This window comes from Humulus lupulus, chromosome 1 (assembly GCF_963169125.1).
Source record: "Humulus lupulus chromosome 1, drHumLupu1.1, whole genome shotgun sequence".
NCBI lineage: Eukaryota > Viridiplantae > Streptophyta > Magnoliopsida > Rosales > Cannabaceae > Humulus > Humulus lupulus.
Window position 1 is genome coordinate 265267024 of NC_084793.1, and position 15226 is coordinate 265282249.

Below are 15226 nucleotides of genomic sequence, written 5' to 3' on the forward strand. Positions count from 1 at the left end.
CGTGGCTAATGCCCTCTACATGATTCAACTTACCATAGAAATATAGGAAGTTGTCATTTAGATTGAATTTCATAAGTCTTGACCAGATTATGAATTATTGTTGCAACTTATTCTTGAATAGGGAGAAGGGGATATAGATGCTTGCATTAGGAAATAACAGGGTGGAAAAATAGAGGATCATAATTGTCCTAATTGTATTTTCTTTGTTAATTTGTTTAATTCTTCTTTGCGCTTTGTTAGTATTTTTCTTAGTTTAAAATCTCTGATAATTGTTTCATCAAATAGAATTAAAGGATTAATTGATTGGTAATTGATAAATCAGTCCTTGAGGACGATACTCGGTTTTTACCATTTTTATTACGAATTGCGACTGTGTGCACTTGCATAGCTATAAATTTCGCAACAAGTTTTTGGCGCCGTTGCCGGGGACTAAAAATTATCAATATCAGTCTAATTAATTTTTATTCTAATTTGATTTTTATTTCTCTCGTTTCTAATCTGTTTAGTTGCTTAATTTGTCTATCTCAGGTGAATTTTGGTATATGCCTGGCAGAAAAGGAAAAGCCACACTTGTTCCTCTGAATCCCGAGATCGAAAAGTCTTGCAATCAAATCAGAAAGAATAAGAGAGAGACCCAGAATTATGTGAAGATGGCACAGAATGATGGGGATGGCAGGAATGGTATAAATCCAGGAGTTGTCCAAGGGGTTCAGGCTCAGACCAATGCTGAGAGGAGTCTGAGAGATTATGTGCTACCCACTCTGACGGGAGTACAAAATAGTATACGCCCACCAGCTATAGAGGCCAACAACTTCGAAATCAAGCCTGCTATTTTACAAATGGTGCAGTCCTCTGTGCAATTCAATGGGTTTCCCTCTGAAGATCCTCACACCCAACTTCCTGGAGTTGTGTGGAACCTTCAAATATAATGGGGTGAGTGATGACGCAATCAAGCTTAGGCTCTTCCCATTTTCTCTAAGGGACAGAGCTAAAAGTTGGCTGAATTCTCTGCAGCCAAACTCCATTGTCACTTGGCAAGATCTGGCTCAGAAATTTTTATCCAAATTCTTCCCTCCGTCAAAGGCTGCTAAACTGAGGGGAGAGATAAATAAATTTTGCCAGAATGACGGGGAGTCACTGTATGAAGCTTGGGAACGGTTTAAGGAACTCCTGAGAAGATGTCCTCATCATGGCATTGAACAGTGGATGCTAGTACAGAATTTCTACAATGGTTTATGTCCAACAACCAGAACTATTATAGATGCTGCAGCAGGTGGTACTTTTATGAGCAAGAGTGCAGCTGGTGCTTATGAGCTGCTGGAGGACATGGCTACAAACAACCATCAGTGGTCAGAGGAAAGATCATCAGGAGTTAGAAAGGTAGCTGGGGTGCATGAGCTAGATGCGATTACTGCTTTAACAGCGCAAGTAGCCTCTTTGACCAAGCAGTTGCAACAGAGTAGTATGTCTGCTAATGCGATTCAGATGGCAGTGAGGTGTGAAATGTGTGGTGGTGCTCATTCTTTCGATCAGTGCCCTATCTGTAATAATAACACCCCAATGGATCATGCCCAAGTTCAAGCGGTGGGAAATTTTCAGAGGCCACTCAATAACCCATTCTCCAACAACTACAATCCAGGGTGGCGAAATCATCCAAATTTTTCGTGGAAGAATAATCAAGGCCAACAACCTCAGTTTCAGGGACAATTTCAGAATAACATGCCTCAGCCACCTATGAATCAAGCTTCGTCATCAATGCAGCCTAGGCCTCCACAATCAATGCCTCAACCTGAGAGACCTAATGAACTGCAAGCTGCCCTGTTGACTCTTACTAACACTCAGACTCAATTTATGACTGAGACAAGATCCTCCATTCGAAACCTTGAGACACAGGTTGGGCAGTTGGCCAATATGCTCAATAACAGACCTCAGGGAAACTTGCCTAGTAATACTGAAGTCAACCCCAAGGAGCAAGTTCAGGCAATTACTCTGAGGAGTGGGAAGCAAACAGAGCAGCCTAGACCTCCACAGGCAGTAGTTCAGAAAAAAGAGATGGGTGCACAATCTGATTCAGAAAGGGTTACTGAAGACCAACAGAAGTCAGAACAGAGTCCCCCAATTGTCATTGAGCAGCCAGTTAGAGTTCCATACCCTCAGAGGCTTAGAAAGACTACCCTTGATAAACAGTTTTCTAAGTTTCTTGAGGTGTTTAAAAAGCTGCACATAAACATTCCTTTTGCGGAGGCCTTGGAGCAGATGCCCAGTTATGTTAAGTTCATGAAGGAGATTCTGTCAAAGAAAAGGAGAATGGAGGACTATGAGACTGTAGCACTCACTTAAGAGTGCAGCGCTATTTTACAAAGGAAGTTACCCCAAAAGCTGAGAGATCCGGGGAGTTTCACCATACCTTGCACCATTGGCAAGTTTGAATGCAAGCACGCCTTATGTGATCTAGGGGCAAGTATCAATCTGATGCCCTTATCTGTGTTTAAAAGACTTGGTTTGGGGGAGGCAAAACCAACAACTGTCACTTTACAGCTCGCAGACCGATCGTTAACACATCCACGTGGTATTATTGAGGATGTTCTTGTGAAAGTGGATAAGTTCATATTTCCCGCTGACTTTATTGTTCTGGACATGGAGGAGGACACAGATGTCCCTATTATTCTTGGTAGGCCATTTCTAGCCACAGGCCAAGCTCTTATTGATGTTCAAAAAGGAGAGCTTAAGCTTAGAGTTCAAGGAGATGAGGTGGTCTTTAATGTCTTCAAGTCTATGAAGTATCCGGTGGCTAGTGACAGTTGCTTTAGTGTGGATGTAATAGAAAAGGCAGTCTCCAAGAGAAGGATGAGCAGTGATGCCTTAGAGGCAGTATTATTGGGTGATGAAGGCGATGATGATGAGGACGCTGAGATCAGAGAATGTGTCAACTGGATCAATTCTTTCTTACCATATTGGAAAAAAGTTCCAAGAATTAGCGGATGCGACTGAAAAACCGCTAACCTCCATTCAGCAGCCACCACCGTTGGAATTAAAGGTTCTCCCAGATCACTTGCAATATGCTTATTTGGGAGAGAATGAAACTTTACCGGTCATTGTGTCAGCTGACCTGTCAAAGGTAGAATTGGAGAAACTGTTGAGGGTTCTAAGGGAGCATAAATTGGCCATTGGGTGGACCTTGGCAGATATTAGAGGAATAAGCCCAGCGACAGTGATGCATAAAATCTTATTGGAGGAGAATAGCAAGCCAACCATAGAGGCCCAGAGAAGACTCAATCCAGCCATGAAGGATGTAGTATTGGACCAGATTCTTAAATGGTTGGATGTTGGGGTGATCTACCCAATTTCTGATAGTGCATGGGTGAGCCCTGTGCAAGTGGTACCTAAGAAGGGTGGAATGACTGTGGTGAAAAATGAGAACAATGAACTCATTCCAACAAGGACTGTAACGGGGTGGCGGATTTGTATAGACTACCGCAAGCTCAATAAGGCAACAAGGAAGGATCATTTTCCTTTGCCTTTTCTTGATCAGATGCTTGACAGATTGGCAGGCCACATCTACTACTGTTTCTTGGATGGGTATTCTGGGTATCATCAGATCGCTATTGCACCAGAGGATCAAGAGAAAACAACCTTCACATGTCCTTATGGCACATTTGCTTTCAGGAGAATGCCATTTGGACTATGCAATGCCCCTGCAACATTTCAACAGTGCATGATGGCCATATTTTCAGACATGGTAGACCGGTGTATTGAGATTTTCATGGATGACTTCTTTGTTTTTGGCTCATCATTCGACCTCTGTTTGGGTAATTTGAAGAACGTGCTGCGTCGTTGTGAGATGGCTAATCTGGTGTTGAATTGGGAGAAATGTCATTTTATGGTGAAAGAGGGGATTGTTCTTGGCCATAAAATTTCAAGTGAGGGAATTGAGGTAGATAGAGCGAAAATTTCTACCATTGAAAGGCTGCCTCCACCAGTTTCAGTCAAAGGAGTTAGAATTTTTCTTGGTCACGCTGGGTTCTATCGAAGATTCATCAAAGATTTCTCAAAGGTGTCTAAGCCTCTTTCGAATCTGCTTATGAATGGAGTTGTCTTTGATTTTAATGACGAATGTTTGAGGGCGTTCAATTTCTTGAAAGAAAAGCTTATTTCTGCTCCAATTGTGATAGCTCCGAGATGGGAATTGCCTTTTGAGTTGATGTGTGATGCCAGTGATTACGCAGTGGGGGCAGTTCTGGGACAGCGGATTGACAAGGTATTCAGGTCTATTTACTATGCTAGTCGGACTCTAAATGATGCTCAGCTGAATTATGCCACTACAGAAAAAGAGTTGCTAGCTATTGTGTTTGCTTGCGATAAATTCAGACCATATCTGATTGGTAATAAGGTGATTGTCTACACTGATCACTCTGCCATTAAATATTTGATGTCAAAGAAAGATGCCAAGCCCCGCCTGATTAGATGGATTCTGTTGCTTCAAGAATTTGACATGGAGATTCGTGACAAAAAGGGCAGCGAGAATGTGGTAGCTGATCATCTCTCTAGACTTGAGGCGGAGGAGACTGAAAATAAGAAAGCAGTGCAAATCAATGATCATTTTCCTGACGAGCAGTTGTTTGGGGTAAGTGAAACCTTAGCTGTCCCTTGGTTTGCAGACATAGTGAATTTCTTAGTTGCCAAGATTGTGCCTCCTGAAATGTCAAAGCAGCAATTAAAGAAATTCTTTTCTGAAGTGAAACACTACTATTGGGAGGAACCTATTCTCTATAGGCACTGTGTTGATCAGATTATCAGAAGGTGTGTTCCTGAAGAAGAGATGCAGTCCATTCTTAATCACTGTCATACTCAACAATGCGGAGGGCATTTTGGAGCATCAACAACGGCGGCTAAGGTATTACAAAGCGGTTTCTATTGGCCTTCATTATTCAAGGATGCCAATGAGTTTGTCAAGGCTTGTGATAGATGTCAGAGAACTGGCAATATCTCGAGGAGAAACGAAATGCCTCTACAAGGGATTCTTGAGGTGGAACTGTTTGACGTATGGGGCATCGATTTCATGGGGCCTTTTCCACCATCTTACAACAATGAATACATTCTATTGGCAGTGGATTATGTATCCAATTAGGTGGAGGCTGCAGCAACTAGATCCAATGACGGTAAAACTGTCCTTAATTTTCTGCAGAAACATATTTTTACTAGATTTGGTACTCCCCGAGCTCTGATTAGTGATGAAGGGAAACACTTTGTGAATAAGCAACTGGATGCATTGCTGGCTCGTTATGGAGTTTATCACCGAAAAGCTTTGCCTTACCATCCTCAATCAAATGGGCAAGCTGAAGTTTCGAACAGAGAAATCAAGAGCATCCTGGAGAAGACCGTTGACAGTTCGAGGAAGAATTGGTCGAAAAAGTTAGATGATGCGATTTGGGCATACAGAACTGCATTCAAAACACCGATAGGCATGTCTCCTTACAGGTTGGTGTTTGGTAAAGCGTGTCATCTACCAGTTGAATTGGAGCACAAGGCATTCTGGGCTATGAAAAAGTTGAATTTTGATTGGAATGCTGCTAGTGAACGAAGGCTGTTGCAACTGAATGAACTTGACGAGTTCAGAAATGAGGCTTATGAGAATGCCAAGATTTATAAAGAAAGAACAAAGGCTTGGCATGACAAGAACTTAATCAGAAGGGAGTTCCAACCAGGGCAGCAGGTACTTCTGTTCAATTCAAGATTTCGACTGTTTCCTGGCAAATTGAAGTCAAGATGGTCAGGGCCCTTCACTGTTGTTCAAGCTTTTCCATATGGCTCTGTAGAAGTTCGGGGCAATTCAGGTGATTCCTTTAAAGTCAATGGCCAGAGATTGAAACCTTACTTGGGCGGTACTGTTGATCAAACAAAGTCTGTCCTCTTTCTGAAGCCCCTTTGAAGAGGGATCCAACGTCCGGCTAAATGACGTTAAAGACAGCGCTTTGAGAAGGCAGTTCTCAGTTGTGAATTTTATTTTATTTTATTTGGTTTTGAACAATGATGGGATTTTGTATTCAGTTGTTATTTTTATTTTTTCATGTATTTTTGAACCGTGAAAATCGTGAAAAAGAAAAAAAATAAAAAAAAAATAAATAAAAAGAGTGGTGATTTCAGGAGCTATAGCGCTACAGCGCTGCACTTGCAGCGCTATAGCGCTCTTCTCAGAGAGGAACAGGCCAGTCGGAGTTCAACAAGCGCTACAGCGCTGTTAAACCAGCGCTATAGCGCTGGTTCCAGAGAAAAAAAAACCCCAAAAATCGTGTCTGAGCGCTATAGTGCTACCCATGCAGCGCTATAGCGCTATGCCCAGAAAGTTTTTTTTAAAACCAGATAAGTGCGATTTTTTTAACCTCATTTCCTCTTCTCTCTTTTTTCTTCATCCCTATTTTTTTTTCCTATCCTCTCCAAAACCTCCATACCCTTTCCATTACAGCCTTTTTCCCAGAAATTTCCCCACACACCCTCCATCTTTCCTTCATTCTTCATCTTTTTTTTTTCTTCCTTTCCATTCCAACCTCTTTCAATTTTGCCCCAAATCTATTTTGAAACCCTAGAATTTCATTGATCCAAGTTCTTGCAAAAAGAGGAAATTCTGAAGGGGGTATTCACATTCAAGCGTAAAGGAATCAATTGCAAAGGTTTGGTAAGTGGTCTTCTTCCCTTTCCTCTCTTCCGATTTGTGTTGGTGCGATATTTGAGGTTGGCTGGCTTTGATTGATTGAAGAGGGTGAATCCTTTCTTTGACTTGGGTTTGGGGAAATTAGTTGATTTGCTTGAAAGGTTGAATATTGCTACTGTTTGTGAAGAGGAAAAAGGTCCATTAATAGGGGAGGTGCTGTGAAAATTTTGTCTTGTGGTGGTGATAATAGAGATAATGGCACCCAAGCAAAGAGCGGGTAGAAACAAGGGAAAGGGGCAAGCTTCTGCGTCTCAATCTAGGGAAGAAAGTTCTGAGCATGAGTATGATGAGACTCGATTTATCAATTTCCAGGCTCAGGAGCGGTATGAGAAATTTGTCAGGAAACCTTTGATTTCCGAGAAGGAAGTGGAATTTCAGTCTGAACCGTTTGCTCATCCGATTTTTGAACGGGTTCGGGTGAATCTCATGAATAGGAAATGGGGCGATTTTGTAACAAGGCTGGCTCAGGCTAATGTGTCATTGGTGTATGAGTTTTATGCCAACTTACGAGATAAACACAATGACACAGTCTTTGTTCGAGGGAAACGTGTACCCTTCACTGCTGAAGCGATTAACAGGGTGTTCAAGGTCCCGCTTATCAAACAGGAGGAGGAGGAATATGCCCAATTCTTGGGCGGTTCTATAGATTTTGCGGCTGTGGCTGATAAACTGTGTTTTGAAGGCGCCCCTTGGAATTTATCTGGCAGCCTCCCTAAAAGTATAGCATCATGCCAGCTTAACAGGGAGGCGAGATTTTGGGCGTTCCTTGTTTGTGCTCGATTCATGCCTGTTAGTCATGTATCTGATATGACTAAAGATCGAGCCTTATTAATGTACGCATTGATGCAGGGGATGAGTGTTAATCCGGGTATTTGGATTAAGGCCAACATCAATTTCATTGAAAAAGGGCACACTACTGGCGGTTTAGCCCATGGATCAGTCATCACAATGTTATGCTGTAAGGCTGGTGTCCCAGAGTTCGTTACTGATATCTATCATTCGCTGCAGCAACCATTATCCATTAATCTGATGAATGACTATCCCGAGCCTTCTTTATATGTGCCACAAGCAAGAAAAAAGGGAAAGCGCCGTATGGAAGCTGCTGTGGAGGAGGAAGATGAACCAGCTTTAGTGGGTAGCGGTAGCAATTCAAGCTTGCAGCAAGTTAATGAGAAGTTGGATTATCTAATCCAACAGAATCAATATGTGGTTCAGCAGCAGCATATGGTGAATCAGTATTTAGGCCAGCGTTATGATTATGAAGTGAGTCATGTGGCTCAACTAAACAATTTGGTGAACCGTTGGTCGCTAGATGATTCAGATCGCACGTATTTTGCTCCACCTCCACCTTATCCACCGTACTCTCCGTTTTACCCTCCGCCTCCACCACCGTCCTTTGCTGGTTTTCCTGCACCTGAACCTCCGCAATCTCAGCCTTTCGAAGGTCCTTCGTTCCATCCACCACCACCGCCATACTGATGTGGCTGGTCAGGTAAGTTCTCTTCCTCTGTTTTTATTTTTTATCACATTGGGGACAATGTGCATCTTTAGTTTGGGGGGGGGGGGGGGGGGGCTTTCTGTTTTTATTTTTCTGTCTCTGTTTTTATTTTTCTGTTTTTATTTGTTTTTGAGTTGTAGTGTAATTGTTAAACCATCATTCGTGTCTGTTGCTGCTTTGTTTTTGCTCATGAAAAGGAAATTGAATTCAACTGTGTGCTTGGTTCAATTGGTTTAGCGTTTAATTTAAAGGTTTTGTGGGAAATTTTTAATATGTTTTGAAAATGCAACATTTTGGAGTTTATTATATATGTTGGACTAGGGTTGGTGGAATGACAATTTGAATTCGATAGAACTTGCATTATTTGGCTTTTGAGGCGAAATTCTTGATGACATGTGTTTAGAAAAGTGATTTAGGCAATTTTATTGGATCGATTGTGCCTTTCAAGCCGACCTTGAGTTAATTATCCTTAGTTACCCTTTTTGAGCCTTGAACTTGGTTTTTGTTCTTGATCATACTATTTGAGCCTAAATTTCTTAACTTCTTTATTTTTGTTTTCCTTTCCTTTTGTTATCATAAGCATATAATCTGTGGGAAAGAAGAAGGAAAAATAGTAAGAAGTTGGTATGATGGGAATACAGTATGATTGTACAAAAAAGAAAAAAGAGAGAGAGAGAAGTCTTTGAAAAAAAAATATATATTATCACTTTGTCACACTCCTTGATCATATATATGTATAGAAAATAATAAGTTTGGGGGAGTGTGATTTGAAAAAAAAAAAAAAAAGTGATAAGTCTAGAAAAAGAAAAGAAGAAAAATAATGAAAAGTGTTGTCATCTCTCTCTCTAATTGTTTGGTGTGGTAAAGAAAAATTTGGTTGGTTTTAAGGTTTTATGCTTATGGTAACGATTGAGCTTAAATGACAATTTTATCTACCCCTGCCTAAGCCAAGCTATAACCTGTGAAAGTCCTCTTGATTTCAAAACACATGTTATTGACATTAGTGGAGAAGGTCAAGTGATGCAAGCGTATTGAAAATTTGGTTTGTGGAATTGTCTGAAAGGAGTTGAGCATATATGATAGAGTCCAAATGTTGCAGTCATTTTCATGATATATTTGTGATTTCCCTAATTGAACTTTACAAATCGGACTTTAAGGCAATTGAGCTGAAATTCTGGTTTTTGTTATTGCAATTGAGATTTCATGAGTTTTGGCAAAGTAGTATAGATAATAATGATGGTTTAATGTGTTCGTTTTGTGTTTGTTTCGTTTTGTTAGTTTAACTTAGGATTTACTCGAGGGCGAGTAAAGATTTAGTTTGGGGGAGTTTGATAAACGAGTTTTAGGCTCGTTTATGGTTCTAGTTTTTAGGTTATTTTTCTTTAGTTAGGATTGTTTTATTTCGGATTTATGCTCGTTTGTTCTTGTTTCAGGGTAATTGACGTTAAGTGTTGCAAATATTGAAAAGGAGCGAAAATGGAATGAAATCGAGACGGATTTGTGACTTTTGGGTGTTTCTGTAAGTAGCGCTACAGCGCTACCTTGGGAGCGCCGTAGCGCTAGGAAGAATTCTTGAAGAGCTTCAGCACTGACTTAAGCGCTACAACGCTACAACATCAGCGCTGGGAAGCAGTTTTCAGGAAGATAGTTCCTGACTTTAGCGCTATAGCGCTACCAAAAGAGCGCTACAGCGCTGGTGCCTAGTTTTTCCCCGTTTTGTTTCTGAGTTTAGCGCTACAGCGCTACAATGGTAGCGCTATAGCGCTGGGGTCGCGATTTCTGGCATAATTGGTTATTTTTGATGGGCAATTCAGTCTTTTCCAGAGGGAATTTTCAGTAGGGTTTTTGGGAGTCATGTAGGCGACTGAGAGAGACTAACAAAGGGAGACGACGACGGCTGGAGTAAGAACACCATATTGGAGGATTCGTCCCTGAGTTTTCTTCATCTTTTTCTGTCAATTTTCATGTTTGTAATTGAACTAGTATATGGCTAGAATGAATATCATAGGCTAAATTTTCTTTTAGGGCTTTTATGTGAATCTTTTGGAAACCCTTGTTATGGTTTAATGCAAAATTGATGTTTTTCTTCATCTCTTTCAATTCCTTGCAATCTATGTTAATTGTGCGATTATTGATTGATCACCTCTAATTGTTATTTTATGAATCAAATTGAAATCTGAAAAGTGAAATTTGATATGCTTTGATTGTTTGGATGCAAATTTAATTTAGAACGAAAGTATCTAGGTTATTTGCTTATTTTCTGAGTTGCGTGGCTAATGCCCTCTACATGATTCAACTTACCATAGAAATATAGGAAGTTGTCATTTAGATTGAATTTCATAAGTCTTGACCAGATTATGAATTATTGTTGCAACTTATTCTTGAATAGGGAGAAGGGGATATAGATGCTTGCATTAGGAAATAACAGGGTGGAAAAATAGAGGATCATAATTGTCCTAATTGTATTTTCTTTGTTAATTTGTTTAATTCTTCTTTGCGCTTTGTTAGTATTTTTCTTAGTTTAAAATCTCTGATAATTGTTTCATCAAATAGAATTAAAGGATTAATTGATTGGTAATTGATAAATCAGTCCTTGAGGACGATACTCGGTTTTTACCATTTTTATTACGAATTGCGACTGTGTGCACTTGCATAGCTATAAATTTCGCAACATCTCCAACCTTAAGTGGTGTTTCCTTTACCACATTTGTGATGCTGGCTACGAATGCTTGACATCCTTTTTCCATCATCCTTTGAGCTTTTAGAGATGATACTAGTGGGGTGCATAGTCCTGAAGCTTGTCCCATGAAGCATAGTCTTTGGCCGTCAGGAGTATCGAATGTCACCTTCTTGCGTTTGCAGTCGATGGTTGCGCCATGCCGTGCTAGCCAGTCCATGCCTAGTATCACGTTGAAGTCCTTGATCTCCAGTTCTATCAGGTCTCCTTCTAGTTCCACGTCCTCAATCTTGATCGGTATGCTTCGTACTATCCGTGATGATAGAACTACTTTTCCCGAAGGCAACTCGGTTACAAACCTAGTTCTAAATCTTTCACAAGGTTTGTCTAGTTTTTCTATCATTCCTAACGAGATATACGAATGAGTGGTTCCCGAATCAAATAATACAAAACATATATTATTGAAGATAGAAACCTGACCTGTGACCACCTTATTGCTAGCATCAGCCTCTCCTTGGGTTAAGGAAAAAACCCTGACAGGAACCATCTTATCTTCCTTTTTCCCTTCTGTCTTGAGTTGAGGACATTCTTTCTTTCGATGTCCCTCTTGACCACAGTTCTAACATCCTTTGGTGTTTGCCCGACATTCCCCAAGATGTTTCCTTTGGCACTTAGCACATGGCGGGTACTCTACATAACCCGACCTACTTCCTCCATTATTTGTCCGTGCCCTTTTATCGTTGTCGGACTGCTTATTGTCAGGATGCCTTCTTTTCTAACCATTGTTCTTGTTGTTGCTAGACTGATTGCTGTTGTTGTTCCGACTTGTCTGAGATTGACCCTGTTGTCTAGGCTCAGGCTTACTAGCTTCTTCTTTACTAACGTTGGCCTGCAGCCTTTCTACTTCTATTGCCGTCTCTAGAACATCGGCATATGTAGTATTTCATGGGTTTGCTAACTTAACCCCTAGCTTGATCTTTGTTCGAAGTCCTCTAACAAACTTAGACACCCTCAGATAGTCAGGTGGAACCATTTCCGGTGCGAACTTAGCCAAACGGTCGAACTGCCGAGCATACTATGCCACTGATAAACTTCCTTGCTTCAGGCCAGCGAACTCCTAAACTCTTGAAGCAAGTACATATGAATTATAGTGCTTTTTGTGGAATAGCTCCACAAATCGAGCCCAAGTCATAGTGGCAACATCATGCGTCTGCTGGACTAAGTCCCACCATATCTTGGCATCTTTCTTGAGCAAGGACGAAACGCAGGATATGCGGTCCGCGTTGGTGAGGTTCATGTGCGTCAGGATTGGCTCCACGTTTCTTAGCCACTCTTCTGACTCGAAAGGGTTTGTAGTCCCTTCAAAGTTCGAAGCATGATGCTTACGGAACCGCTCATAAACTGGCTCCAAGTGCTGTACTGGATACGGCGCATAATTCGCCACTGGCCATCCCCCATATGGACCAACTTGTTGGGGTGCTGAGGCCATTTGTTGTGGCTGCGGTGGAGGCGGAGGTTGAGTCTGGGGCTGAGCCTGTTGTCATTGTTGCTGCAATAGTTCCTCGACTTGTTGTCACAGTCTGGCGATTTTTGCAATGTTGTCAGCTAGTAGTGGCGGCGCGTTGCAGCTGGCAGTAGCACGCACTCCCCTTCTGTGAACTGGAGGGGCTTCATTGTTCACCGGAGCAGCGTTGGAGGCGTTTCCGTTTATGCGAGCAGATCTTCGAGGCGACATCGCAGCAGAGTTCTAACAATTGAGAGAAACATGTTAGAACTTTACCCTAATAGGCTCTAAGGCAAAAACTTAATCTAAACAAACATAACTCGGACCTATTAATTATGACTCTTTATGAATTTTATATAAGTCTTCTTTATTATTAGAGTAGGTTTCTATACTTAGAAAAATAAGCCATCTTTATTATTTTCTAAGTTTGTTTATAATCATCTTATATGACTAAATTCTCAAGCTCGAAACTCATCTTTGTTCCAAAGTTAACCATATTGAGGGAGGGCTGGGATCAGTAAAATCGTTCCCACTACTATTGCCCCCTAACTCTTAATATAGAAACTTGGTTCATTGATTTGTATCCACTCTCACTGAACTTAGTCATTATTTATTTTATTTATTATTTATAATGATTGCCAAAGAAAATCAAACTCATACATGTTAACAAAATAACATTGATATTAATTTGGAAAAGAAAGTTTTCACTATTTACAACCATAAAAGAAAACAAATAATAAATTAAAACAAACAATGAAACTAATTTTATTCTAAAAATTGGGATCTTTAATATCCGATCCTTCATCTAGCATATCATCATTTAATTCCTCATAGTCCTCATTATCATGTGCCTCAAAATTCCCTCGAGGAAGGTTCGTAAAAATTCTATGCTTTTGCTCATTTGTAAACTGAAACTCTATTTTTGAAGTGAACCTAATCAAGAGAAAATAATATCTCATTGCTACCGACAATTCATCTTAATTATCCATTATTTCCCATATCTCCTCTAAGGCTGCTATTACAGTATGATAATCTCTAAATAATCTAATTACTAAAACATATTGCTCTGTTGCTCTCATCATGATCTGCTTAGATTCTTGGAGGTGACCTATTTCTCTGTGGAACAAAACCAGCCTCCGAGTGATTCTTTCTAGCACTCCTACGGTGTTTCTCGGTTCTCTAATTCTCTTTAAACCCTTAACGGCTTGGATATTGTCATAAATTAATGCTCCGTTTATTCTTAACTGAAGCATAAATGCTACAATTGTTAGCTATACATATAAACATAATAACTATAACTTAAATACTTACTTGGCGGTCAGATTCAGAGCTTTGAGTGTGTGTATCGAGGAGAACTTCATGCAAATGAACCGTTTGCTCTGATCCCAATTGTAACGACCCAACTATTCTAGACTTTGGACCATTACTAAACTACTATACACAGACACTAATCTTAAGAAAACATACATATGAAATAACCATATCTTTATTTAAAAACTGTAAGGTAAAGGTTTAAAATACATAAAAATTCATAAGTAGGATATGGGATCCCATTGTTTTGAAAATAAAGCATAACATAACTTAAATCTTAAAATTCGTTACAACTTGGATGTGGAAAAATACATAAAAAAAAATATGATTGAAAGACTTAAACAACTTCATCATCGAATCGTTTGCGCAGCCCACTGATTCCATTCTGCCTCAATATACATTCCCAAGCTACCAAGAACCTTTCCGTCGCCATACTATTTTCCTGCACATATAAAACATAAAGGAATGAGCCTAATGCCCAACAAGGAAAATCTACTACAAGCATGAAACATAATCATACACATAAACTATGAACATATATCATATACTATAACACATATATCATAATACTAACCCATGTACATGGTGACTGTTGGGTTTTGCTAACTAAGAAACTATAAGCCTCAAACTACAATGAGGTTTGCTAATTAAGCAACTATAAGCCCCAAAACATAAAAGTGTTGGGGTTTGCTATATGGCAACTATAAGCCTCAAAACATAAAAGTGATAGGGTTTGCTATTTACAACTATAAGCCCCACACATACATGTATCATAACACATAAAGTCATCCTATAGCATAATCATAACACTTTTATATAAACATAGCACATATCACATAAGAACTATCCTATTTTCCTTACCAAAAATATCGGGATGATGAGAGCAAGGTCGGGATTTTGGAACACTCCTAAAACCATAATTGAGAAAGGTGAGTATTCTAAAAGAAAAAGATGAAATGAATGAACTAAACCATTGAGAAGATACTTACCAATGAGAACCTCAAGTTCAAAGAACTTAGATGCCTAACCAGAAATAAAGAATACTGAGTTAGGAATTTAGTAGAGAAAAACTAATGAAACAATACTGAAAAGAACTAAGAATAGGAATATCTTTGAAATTGCTATACCCGAACTACACCTCGAAACCGAAATACACTATAAACCTTACTTCCCAAGTGTTTATTAAGCTTATAATGATAAAGCTTATAACCCCAACCCAAGTGTTTAACACTCTAAAGTAATCCTAGAAGCTTGTAGGCTCTGAACTCGGCTTGAAGAATGAAGAAATGGCTGGGTACTAGGTCCTATTTATAGAGTTCAAGAATGAAAAGATCTTCATTTAGCTTGAATAAAATAATGACTTTTTAATTGAAAAACATTTGAATAATCGTTCAGCAGAGGCTGAAGACTTGGTCAAAAAGATTCTGGACTTATAAAGAGGTTAAGGATTAAAATGAGCTCGGTTTCAAAATCATTCAAAATTTATTCCCTAGGGCTGATATATCGCCTACCATAGACAATATATCG

At 39.8% G+C, this 15226-nt stretch overlaps 1 non-coding gene across 1 annotated transcript; it reads right to left on the reverse strand.

Moving 5' to 3' along the window:
* Positions 1-1089: 1089 nt before the first annotated feature.
* LOC133813525 (small nucleolar RNA R71) lies at positions 1090-1196 on the reverse strand. Its single transcript, XR_009884534.1, has one exon. It is a non-coding gene; the product is annotated as a small nucleolar RNA R71 (small nucleolar RNA).
* Positions 1197-15226: the final 14030 nt, after the last annotated feature.